Source organism: Bos grunniens, chromosome 4, assembly GCF_055505025.1.
Source record: "Bos grunniens cultivar Pamir isolate PY7600 chromosome 4, Bosgru_T2T1.0, whole genome shotgun sequence".
Taxonomy (NCBI): Eukaryota; Metazoa; Chordata; class Mammalia; order Artiodactyla; family Bovidae; genus Bos; species Bos grunniens.
The window spans coordinates 45,613,107-45,622,692 of NC_141168.1; the positions used below are offsets into that span (position 1 = coordinate 45,613,107).

At 39.9% G+C, this 9,586-nt stretch overlaps 1 long non-coding RNA gene across 1 annotated transcript; it reads left to right on the forward strand.

Moving 5' to 3' along the window:
* Positions 1–2,604: 2,604 nt before the first annotated feature.
* LOC147374039 (uncharacterized) lies at positions 2,605–6,988 on the forward strand. The gene is made up of 2 exons (XR_015162348.1): positions 2,605–2,961; positions 6,532–6,988. It is a non-coding gene; the product is annotated as an uncharacterized LOC147374039 (long non-coding RNA).
* The last annotated feature ends 2,598 nt before the right edge of the window (positions 6,989–9,586 follow it).

The window sequence follows — 9,586 nt, forward strand, 5'->3', positions numbered from 1 at the left end:
TTCAGTTTCCCATGAAGATACACACTGTCCTGCAGAACTAATTGGGCAAAAAAGATGCCCACAACTTTGCCCATGATCCTAAAATCAATATTTCCCAACTTCCAGGAAAATTGTGTCTTCTTGGTGGACATACTTTCAAACCATTGGGTCCCTGCCCCTCAGATTGTGCCTGGCACAAAAATACTTGGAGTGAATGAATCTTGAAACTCAGTTTGAATAATCATGTGTTAAACCCATAGAGAACACTTACTGTATGCAGGTGCTGACATTTACTTCTCTCAGAGGCACTTGGGAGAGTCTGTACTAGTACCCTCCTTTCACAGAGGAGGGCATTAAGATGTACAGAGGTCAATCACTCGTCACGGTCTACCTAGACAGTGTTGAAAACTGAATCTCACTTAGCAGGTGTTTGACCAGCAGACTTGCCGGCCTCTTAGGGAATCCATCATTTCTGCATGTTTAGGCTAAATCGGTATCTCTTTGAACAAACCCGAATGAGCCTGTTTTCTCCTCAAAGATTTAAGTTTAGTGTATTCAGATATCTTGCATCATCAATTAGAAAATACTGTGAGGCACTGCAGATTCAGTAAGTTGGGTAGATAGAACCCAGCTATAATTACAGAAACTCCTGGATATGAGGGCAAGTGTGCCAAATTTCCCTGACAGTCAGTTTCTGTGACCTAGGTGTCTGATTGCATTAGAAAGCCAAGTCTGGGCTTCCCTGGTGGCTCAATGGTAAAGAATCCACCTGCCAATGCAGGGGACAGAGGTCTGATCCCTGGTCCGGGAAGATCCCACATGCTGAGAAGCAACTAAGCCCATGTGCCACAACTACTGAGCCTGTATTCCAAAGCCCAGGAGCTGCAACTACTGAGCCCATGCACCTAAAGCCCATGCTCTGCAACAAGAGAAGATACCTCAATGAGATACCACACACCACAACTACAGAGCAGCCCTCGCTTGCTGCAACTAGAGAAAAGCCCTTGCAGCAATGAAAACCCAGCACAGTCATAAATAAATAAATAAAATTATGTATAAAAAAAGCCAAATCTTCTAAAATCTTGAAGATATCCCTCAAGCTGGAAAAGTTAAGAGATGGAAAGGAAACCCACCTTCCTGATGACTTCCTTTATCATGAATATCACGGGCCCACAGGGCTCACAATACAAGCCTTTCTAAGTCAGGAATTATGGACATTGAATGAGTCAGCCCACTCTGTAAACCCACATTGGCTATCACAAGGACCCCAGATGTGGAAAGTGAACATAGATCTTCCAAAGCTGGACAAAATTTCCCAACTTCCTACCCCACCCACCTTGGCAGGAGGGTGCTAAGAAATGACACTTCAAAAAAAAAAAAGACCAAAAATCACTCAGGCAGACCGTGGAACTTGAGGTCAGAATGTTCTTGACCTTCTGGATCTTCCTGCCTTACTCAATCATACAACTGAGTCATAAAAGCAAACCAAGAGGGAAAGAGGTGGGGGAAAACCCTCTGGCATCTCTAACATACTGCCATTCTCAGGGGCCTAGCCAGTTCTTACAAAGTAGTAAGTCCCAGGGAGCCTGGAGAGCAATTTTGAGACCGGAGCATCAAGGATTTGGGAAGGAGTTGCCCAGGGGACAAAGTTCTGCTCAGTAAGAAGTGAGGACTGGTATGGAACTTCTTTCCTGAGCTAGACTGTCACAGCTAAAGAGAGAGAGCCGGGGACCCATTCAGGGAGCCAGGCTAGTGAGGAGGAGGCCAGTGGATCCTGGTGGAGGCTGACAGCCCCACAGCATTTCACTGCAATGAGTCACTCAGACAATACAAAGAACAATGTGATCTGTAGGCGGTTATTGATAGCTCCAGGCATCCAATCCTTCTAGTCTATAAAGATACAAATCTTAATTATTAATGGTTAAGATGAAAAAATTACTGCCCTCAAGTTAGGAAATTCAAACAGACTGTTTCCTCAGATCGCACCACACAAAAGAGGGTCTGTTCTGTGAAGTCCAGCCTGTTTGGCTTGTTCCAATGCCAAATACATTCCCGGTTCTATCCCACTCAAGGCCAGTTAAACTCATGTTGCAGAAACTTGAGTTCCCAAGGCATAGATACACCTGGGAGCCAGGTGAGAGATGTCTGGCCCTGGCAATACTGCCTTTTGTGAAAATACTTTGATAATGTCTCATGTAGCTATAGGTCCAGAAAAAATTGCGTTTTTTTAATGGTACAAAATGTAGATTAGTAATGGCATTGCTGCTGAAAACATCCCGCATCAAGAACAGTGTGTTGAAAGGGCAAAGACAAAACCACTGCAAACCTCCATCATAATTTGAGTGAAACTACTTTTTAAGCTTTAGAAAAGTAGTCTAAATGTCTAAATGACTATAGCTTATGATTATAGTAGGACTCACAACAGTCTATACTGTGTACATAAAAGACTACAACCATATTATACATTTAAATTGAAGTTCCCTCCAGTTGAAAGGGTTATTAAGTCTATAAACAAGTTAAGTATGTTTACAGTAAAGAGATAATGAATCCCTCTTAAGGAATGCATGCTTATGTGCTTAGTCATGTCCAGGTTCTTTGCGAGCCTGCAGACTGTAGCCCACCAAGCTACTCTGTCCATGGAATCTTCCAGGCAAGAAAAGTGCAGCAGGTTGCCATTTTCTACTCCAGGGGATCTTCCTGACCCAGGGACCAAACCCACATCTCCTGTGTCTCCTGCATTGGCAGGCAGATTCTTTATCACTGAGCTACCTTTGGCAAGCCCTTTTAAGGAATGGGCCCTTTAAAAGTACTATTATGGGACTTTTGAACTGACAATCTCTCTTGGTCCTTAACTCGGTGGCAATGGACATGAGTTGAGCAAACTCTGGGAGATGGTGAAGAACAGGGAAGGCTGGCATACTGCAGTCCATTGCGTGTAAAGAGTCAGATACGATGGAGTGACTGAACAACAACAACAAAACCGTAAGACATAGCACTGACTTTTAACTTATTTTTTAAAAATTATATCAATTCCTTTGATATTAAGAGTATGTTTTAAGAGTTATGAATGAATATTAAATTTTACCAAATACAGTCATGAAGAAAATCAAAGGACAGCTTCGTCCATTTTTGATGAAGCTGCTTAATATATGTTCTGATATAACATTTCTGTTGCTGGTTTAAAACTCATATGATCATGACATATTACTTTTTTCTGATGCTGAATTCTATTTGACTATATCTTATTTAGAATTTTTGTTATCAAAATGAATAAGATTGCCATGTGGTTGTTTTCTCTTTTTAAATTTGGGATACTTTTGTTCATTTTTTTTTCAAATAATATATTGCTTTACCTCATAAAAACATACATGGAAGATTTTTCTGTCTCTGCTCTGAAACAGTTTATAGAGTATTTTGAAATTCTATGTTTCTAAATAATTTCTTATATTAAACCTGTGAAACCATCTGGGCAGAGGTGCATTTGGAGGGACAGAACTTTGAATACTGTTTAAAATTTCTATCTCTGACTAAAAGCAGTTTGGTACATAGGAGTATTGACACTGTTCTCTTTCCAAATGTTTTATGATTCATTCACTTTCCTTAAAGGTTTTTCCCTTTCTCATTTTTATTGTGTATATTATTATGTTTGCTTTTCCATGTGTGTGTGCTCAGTCACTTAGCTGTGTCCAACTCTTTGAGACCTCATGGACTGTAGCCTGCCAGGCTTCTCAGTCCATGGGATTTTCCAGGCAAGAATATTGGGGTGAGTTGCCATTACCTTCACATATATATAGAGATAACCTATATATTCAGTTCAGTTTAGTCACTCAGATGTGTCTGACTCTGCGATCCCAATAGACTGCAGCATGCCAGGCTTTCCTGTCCATCATCAACTCCTGGAGCCTACTCAAACTCATGTTCATCACATAGGTGATACCATCCAACCAGCTCTGTCATTCCCTTCTCTTCCCACCTTCAATTTTCCCCAAAATCAGGGTCTTTTCCAATGAGTCAGTTCTTTGCATCAGGTGGCCAAAGTATTAGAGTTTCAGCTTCAGCATCAGTTCTTCCAATAAATATTCAGGACTGATTTCCTTCAGGATGGACAGGTTGGATCTCCTTGCAGTCCAAGGGACTCTCAAGAGTCTTCGCCAACACCATAGTTCAAAAGCATCAATCCTTTAGTGCCCAACTTTCTTTACAGTCCAACTCTCACGTCCATACATGACAACTGGAAAAACCAAAGCCTTAACTAGACGGACCTTTGTTGGCAAAGTAATGTCTGTGCTTTTTAATATGCTATCTAGGTTTGTCATAGCTTTTCTTCCAAGGAGCAAGCTAATATAGATTAGCTAAGAGCGCCAAAGAATTGATGCTTTTGAACTGTGGTGCTAGAGAAGACTCGAGAGTTCCTTGGACTGCAAGGAGATCAAACTAGTCAACCTTAAAGGAAATCAACCCTGAATATTCATTGGAAGGACTGATGCTGAAGTTGAAGCTCCAATACTTTGGCCACCTGATGTGAACAGCCAACTCATTGGAAAAGACCCTGATGCTGGGAAAGTTTGAAGGCGGGAGGAGAAGGGGACGACAGAGGACAAGATAGTTGGATGGCATCACTGACTCGATGGACATGAGTTTGAGCAGGCTCTGGGAGTTGGTGATGGACAGGGAAGCCTGGTGTGCTGCAGTCCATGGGGTCAAAAAGAGTCGGACAAGACTCAGCAACTGAACAACAACAACTGTCTATTTAATTGTTAAAAGAATCATCTCTTGGATTAATTCATTTATGCTGTTTATATAATTAAGTTATGTTTTCAATTTTAAAAAGTTTTTATTTTACATTGGAGTATAGTTGATTACCAATGTTGTGTTAGTTTCAGGTGAAAAGCAAAGTGATTCAGTTATATATATATGTGTGTGTGTGTGTTTGTATCTATTCTTTTTCAAATTCTTTTCTTATATAAGTTACTACAGAATATTGAGCAGAGCTCCCTGTGCTGTGCAGTAGGTCTTTATTGGCTATCTGTTTTAAACATAGTATATACATGTCAATCCCAAACTCCCAATCTATCCCTCCCCCCTACCCTTCCCCCCTGGTAACCATAAGTTCATTCTCTAAGTCTGTGAGTCTATTTCTATTTTTGTAAATAAGTTCATTTGTATAATTTTTTAAAGATTCTGCTATAAGTGATATTTTATATTTGTCTTCCTCTGCTTTCACTTAGTATGATAATCTTCAGGTCCATACATGTTGCTGTAAATGGCATTATTTCATTCTTTTTAATGGCTAAGTTATATTCCATTGTATATATGTATCATACCTTCTTTATTCATCTGTGGATGCACATTTAGGTTGCTTCCATGTCTTGGCTATTGTAAACAGTGCTGCAATGAACACTGGGGTGCATATATACTTTTTTTTTTTTTTTTGATGTAGCAATCTTTTTTATTTTTTATTTTTATTTTTTTTAATTTTAAACTTTACATAATTGTATTAGTTTTGCCAAATATCAAAATGAATCCACCACAGGTATACATGTGTTCCCCATCCTGAACCCTCCTCCCTCCTCCCTCCCCATACCATCCCTCTGGGTCATCCCAGTGCACTAGCCCCAAGCATCCAGTATTGTGCATCGATCCTGGACTGGCAACTCGTTTCTTACATGATATTTTACATGTTTCAATGTCATTCTCCCAAATCTTCCCACCCTCTCCCTCTCCCACAGAGTCCATAAGACTGTTCTATACATCAGTGTCTCTTTTGCTGTCTCGTACACCGGGTTATTGTTACCATCTTTCTAAATTCCATATATATGCGTTAGTATGCCCAGCAGTTGGATTGCAGGGTCATATGTTGGCTCTGGTTTCTGTGGCTCAGTGGTAAAGAATCTGACTGCCAATGCAGGAGATGCAGGTTCAACCCCTGGGTCAGAAAGGTCCCCTGGAGTAGGAAGTGGCAACCCATTCCAGTATTGCCTGGGAAATCCCATGGTAGGACATGACTGAGTGACTGAGCATGCACACAGGCATGATGGCTTTATTTTTAGTTTTTTAAGGAATCTCCAAACTCTTCTTAGCAGCTGCACCAATTTATTGATGCATTCCCACCAACAGTGTGAGAGGGTTCCCTTTTCTCCACACCCTCTCTAGCATTTACAGATGTAGGGTTTTTGATGATGGCCATACTGACTGGTGTGAAGTGATACTTCATTGTAGTTTTGATTTGATTCTCTAATAACTAGCAATGTTTAACATCTTTTCATGTGCCTCTTGGCCTTGAGGCCAAGTATGTCTTCTTTGGCAGAATATCTATTTACGCCTTCTGCCCATTTTTTGATAGGGTTGCTTCATTTGTTTTTTTTTTTTTTTTGAGTTGTATGAGCTGTTTGTAACTGGAAGTTAATTCTTGTCCCTCATATCATTTGCAAATATTTTATTTCAAAGTTTGTCTGTTCATTTTGTTTATGGTTTCCTTTGCAATTCAAAAGCTTTTGAGTTTAATTATGTTCTATTTGTTTATTTTTGTTTTTATTTTCATTATTCTGGGAGATGGCAACTGTATGCCAATCAAGTGGACAACCTGGACGAAATGGCTAAATTCTTACAAAGGCACAATCTCTCAAGACTGAACCAGGAAGAAATAGAAAATATGAACAGACCAGTCACAAATACTAAAACTGAAAGCATGATTAAAAAACTTCCAACAAATGAAAGTCCAAGACCAGATGGCTTTACCAGCAAATTCTATCAAACATTTACATAAGAATTAGTATCTATTCTTCTGAAACTATTATAATATATTGCAGAAGAAGGTATACTCCCAAACTCATTCTATAAAGCCACCATTACCCAGAAAGTAAAACCAGACATACCACAAAAAAAGAAAAAAAATTATAGGCCAATATCACTGATGAACACTGATAAACACAAAAATTCTCAACAATAAACTAGCGACCTGACTCCAACAACACATTAAAAGGACCATATACTATGATCCAGTGGCTTTATCCCAGGATGCAAGGATTTTGCAATATCTTCAAACTAATCAGTGTGGTACAGCACATCAACAAATTGAAGGATAAAAGCCATGTGATCATCTCAATAGATGCAGAAAAGCTTTTGACAAAATTCAGCACCGATTTATGATAAAAACCCTCCAGAAAGTAGCCACAGAAGGAACATATCTCAATATAATAAAGCCCATATATGACAAACCTATAGCTAACATCCAGATGTTCCACTGAGAACTTCCAGATGTTCAAGTTGCATTTAGAAAAGGCAGAGGAACCAGAGATCAAATGCCAGCATCTGTTGGATCATAGGAAAAGCAAGAGAATTCTAGAAAAACATCTACTTCTGCTTCACTGAATATACTAAAGCCTTGACTGTGGTTCACAATAAACTCTGGAAAATTCTGAAAGAGATGGGAATACCAGACCACCTTTCCTGCCTTCTGGGAAATCTGTATGTAGGTCAAGAAGCAACAGTTAGAACTGGATGTGGAACAACGGACTGGTTCCAAATTGGAAAAGGAGTACGTCAAGGCTGTATACTGTCACTCTGCTAATTTAACTTATATGCAGAGTACTTCATGCAAAATGCCAGCTGGATGAATCACAAGCTGAAATCAAGACTGCTGGGAGAAATATCAATAACCTCAGATATGCAGATGATACCACCTTTATGGCAGAAAGTGAAGAGGAACTAAACAGCCTCTTGATGAAGGTGAAAGAGGAGAGTGAAAAAGCTGGGTTGAAATTCAACATTCAAAAAACTAAGATCATGGCATCTGGTCCCATCACTTCATGGCAAATAGATGGGGAAACAATGGAAACCGTGACAAACTTTATTTTCTTGGCCTCCAAAATCACTGCAGAAGGTGACTATAGCCATGAAATTAAAAGACACTTGCTCCCTGAAAGAAAAGCTATGAAAAACATAAACAGCATGTTAAAAAGCAGAGACATTACTTTGCAGACAATGGTCCATTTAGTCAAAGCTATGGTTCTTCCAGTGGTCATGTATGGACATGAAGGTTGGACCATAAAGAAAGCTGAGCACCAAAGAATTGATGCTTTTGAACTATGGTGCTGGAGAAGACTCTTGAGAGTCCCTTGGACTGCAACGGTATCAAACTAGTCAATCTTAAGGGAAATCAACCCTGAATATTCATTGGAAGGACTGATGCTGAAGTTGAAGCTCCAATACTTTAACCACCTGATGTGAAGAACTGACTCCCTGGAAGTGACCCTGATGCTGGGAAAGATTGAAGGCAGCAGGAGAAGGGGATGACAGAGGATGAGATGGTTGGATGGCACCACCAATTCAATGGACATGAGTTTGAGAAAGCTCCAAGAGTTGGTGATATACAGGGAAGTCTGGTGTGCTGCAGTCCATGGGGTCGCAAAGAGTCAGATACAGCTGAGTGACTGAACTGAACTGATAGGTAACATCATACTCAACAGATAGGGTAACATCATACTAAACAGTGAAAAGCTGAAATCATTTTCTCTAACATCAAGAACAATCCAAGGATGGCCACTCACCACTCTTAGTCAACATAGTTATAGAAGTCCTAGTCACAGCAATCAGAGAAGAATAAAGAAATACAAGGAATCCAAATTGGAAAAGAAGAAGTAAAACTGTCATTGTTTGCAGATGACATGATACTATACATAGAAAACCCTAAAGGTGCTACCAGAAAACTTTTAGAGCTCATCAATGAATTTGGCAACGTGGCAGGATACAGAATAAACACACAAAATCTGTGCATTTCTATACATTAACAATGAAAGATTATAAAGAGAAATTAAAGAAATAATCCCATTTACCACTACATCAAAAAAAGTAAAGGCCCTAGAAATAAATCTACCTAAGGAGGCAAATTTGCCAGCAAATTTGGAAAACTCAGCAGTGGCCACAGGGCTGCAAAAGGTCAGTTTTCATTCCAATCTCAAAGAAAGGCAATGCCAAAGAATGCTCAAACTACCACACAATTGCACTCATCTCACACGCTAGTAAAGTAATGCTCAAAATTCTCCAAGCCAGGCTTCAGAAATACGTGAACTGTGAACTTCCAGATGTTCAAGCTGGTTTTAGAAAAGGCAGAGGAACCAGAGATCAAATTGCCAACATTCGCTGGATCATGGAAAAAGCAAGAGAGTTCCAGAAAAACATCTATTTCTGCTCTATTGACTATGCCAAAGCCTTTGACTGTGTGGATCACAAGAAACTGTGGAAAATTCTGAAAGAGATGGGAATACCAGACCACCTGACCTGCCTCTTGAGAAATCTGTATGCAGGTCAGGAAGCAACAGTTAGAACTGGACATGGGACAACAGACTGGTTCCAAATAGGAAAAGGAGTATGTCAAGGCTGTTTATTGTCACCCTGTTTATTTAACTTCTATGCAGAGTACATCATGAGAAATGCTGGGCTGGAAGGAGCACAAGCTGGAATCAAGATTGCCGAGAAAAATATCAATAACCTCAGATATGGAGATGACACCACCCTTATGGCAGAAAGTGAAGAGGAACTAAAGAGCCTCTTGATGAAAGTGAAAGTGGAGAGTGAAAAAGTTGGCTTAAAGCTCAACATTCAGAAG